This window comes from Tiliqua scincoides, chromosome 2, assembly GCF_035046505.1.
Source record: "Tiliqua scincoides isolate rTilSci1 chromosome 2, rTilSci1.hap2, whole genome shotgun sequence".
In the NCBI taxonomy this organism is placed as follows: Eukaryota; Metazoa; Chordata; class Lepidosauria; order Squamata; family Scincidae; genus Tiliqua; species Tiliqua scincoides.
Genome location: NC_089822.1, coordinates 10,101,913 through 10,104,690, shown reverse-complemented (window position 1 = coordinate 10,104,690; position 2,778 = coordinate 10,101,913). Strand labels below are relative to the sequence as shown.

Genomic DNA, 2,778 nt, shown 5'->3' with positions numbered 1-2,778 from the left:
GCCTTGAGTCAAATCCAATGAAACTCCAGACTAGGGACAGACAGAGATCTTTTGTTCCAGTCCTGCGTTATTAAATGGTTTTGCTCTGCCCTGAAATCCCTTCTTCCTGAATCCTCGTTTGACTAGGATAATTTCTAAAACTAATTCCAGAGTTGGAGGATGGGCGTGTTGCCTTAGCAATCAGTTCCTTTGCATCTGACGTGTGCACTGATTTAAACATCCCAAAAACCAATCTTAATGTCATTGTATATATGATTACGATTCATTTTGTGTAGCAGTGTTTCTCAAACTGTAGGTCAGGACCCACTAGGTGGGTCGTGAGCCAATTTCAGGTGGGCCCCCATTCGTTTCAGTATTTTATTTTTAATATATTAGACTGGTATGTGACTGCATTTGGGGCAATGTTTCAGATCTGTACTTTTAACAGGCTATTCTGTATATGTCTTTAACACTGAGAGTCAATGAGACTTGTTCCTGGGTAAGTATGAGTAGGATTGCAGCCTAGGATTGTAAAAATTTTTCCTGCTTGATGATGTCACTTCCGGTCATGACATCACTTCCAGTGGGTCCTGGCAGATTCTCATTCTAAAAAGTGGGTCCCGGTGCTAAAAGTTTGAGAACCACTGTTGTGTAGTGTTTTACTGATGAGCACATACCTGTTTATACGTTGGTAAAACACTACACCAGAGCTATTGAAACTGGGGCATTGTGACATCCCAGCCTGACAGCCCTGGCCACGGGCTCTGCCCCCTTAAGGGGATCTGCAGGGCTCGCCAATGTTCCAAAAGTGAAAGTGGAGCGCGATTGCTCTGCTTTCGCTTGTAGAAAGCTGAGAGCTCTGAAGACACTTGTGCAGGGCTCCCTGCACCCCCGACAGGCTACTGCAGGGACTGGTGAGTACATCCTGCAGCCCCCCTTAGCGACACAATCCTGGGGATCGTGTCACTGCCTTCCTCTTGCCCCTGCTGCCTCCCTCCCCTCCCCTGCAAGGACTTACTGCAGTCCTCCAACTCCCTGAGAGCCTGAAAACCACAGCACTACACGGAAAGAATCTTGGTTTTTATCCATTTTTTAGCAGTGCGTTGTCATTGTTCTCAATACAGTACATGTCATTCGTGAGGGTGGGGGAGACATAAATGAACTTAAAACTGTTGCGAGCTGCATGCCAGTCCTCTGTGAAGAAATGCGTGTTAAATTTATATCCTACCTTTCCATTAATATGCCCTAGGAAGCTAGCCCAATCAGCGCCAGTGGCAGCAGAAAAAATATTGGGGGGGGGGGGGGACGGAAGGAGCAAAGTACATTCATAGGCATACCTTTTCCCCATAAGTTAGATTTCTGAAAGGAAGGCTACATGTTGCATTAGCCCTACGGGTTAGATTGAGTTAATTTTCCAGAAAGCAACCTTAAGATTGTCCACTGTATTTTAATTTTCAGTCAATTAAGTAATGGGTCAGCAACTGTTACCCTGCACATGCCCGATCTCGTCTGATCTCGGAAGCTAAGCAGGGTCAGGCCTGGTTAGTACTTGGATGGGAGACCGCCTGGGAATACTGGGTGCTGTAGGCTTATACCACAGTCTTTCGAGACTGAAAGGTTGCCAACCAACCAACAATGGGTATGAATGCAGGGGGGTGGGTGGAGATGCTTGTCTAGGATGGTGCTTTCCCCTAACCCTCCTCTAGTGTCACTTGGGAGAAGGAACAAGAAGATCAATACAATAAAGAAATCCAGGCTAGTGCTTCCCTTTGGGCTTAAAGTTGATGATATTTGTGGTTACAGAGATGGCAAATGGAGACAGTCCTTGGTCCATCCCTCTGCTGATGGCAGAGAACTGATCTTGGCACCTCCCAACTGAAGAAGCACAACTAGAGCCAATTCCCAATTAGCAAGACCTTGAAGATCCAGCACATTAACAGGTCCCTCACCCAGTGGTTCCAGACTGGGAGCATCTTTCCCAGTCCACTCGCAAGCTCTGCTCCCACAGCTGCTGCAAAATGGCTGCGGGCCTCCAAGATGGAGTCAGACCTAAATCCGTGATTTTAACCTGTTCTCCACATCCTCCAACGCTGTTTTTGCAGCCTCGTTTTTAAGACTTCTAAATAATGTTATGCTTTAAAAACATCGGATGTTCAGGCATCCAGCAGCAAGAAAGCCCTCCAGCAGTACATCTTTCCTCCCTGACAAGTTGCAGAGCAACTAAAACCAGCTTTAAATAACAGCTGCTATATTTAAACGTGTTTTTGGGGTCTCTACTCAAAATTAAATGTAAGCATCACAGCAGCTTCTCTGTCTGTACAGGGATGATGAAATTGAGGAGCCCAACCTAGGCACTATGAATTGTGACCTTTCCAGGCTAGACTGACAGGCCTTCTTCGCAAGATGACCCCATGCAAAATAGCAGCTAATGACTTCTGCAATTGAATATTTTATTTTATTTAAGGAAGCTTTTAAATGCTGACACTGGGGGAGCTGGTGCTTTTTCATGCAACATCTTTTAATGATCCAACCGTGTCTTGCTGTTTTATGGTTTTAATTGTTTTTATTAATGTTTTAGCATATTTTTGTCATATTGGAATGTTTTGTAAGCCGCCTTGAAGGCCCCTAAGCGGAGTGGAAAAGCGGGCTATAAATTTATTGAATAAATAAATAAATTATTGTGCATGGAGATGACTGGAGGGCAAATGAACTCTTCTTAAAAGCCTAGTGCTGTATTCCTTTTATGTCTGGTGGATAAACAGCAGTAAAGGCAACCTGAGTTACTGTTGACCTTCACAG

The 2,778-nt window shown here is 44.9% G+C and overlaps 1 pseudogene; it reads left to right on the top strand.

Moving 5' to 3' along the window:
- Positions 1-1,452: 1,452 nt before the first annotated feature.
- LOC136642820 (5S ribosomal RNA) lies at positions 1,453-1,569 on the top strand (annotated as a pseudogene).
- Positions 1,570-2,778: the final 1,209 nt, after the last annotated feature.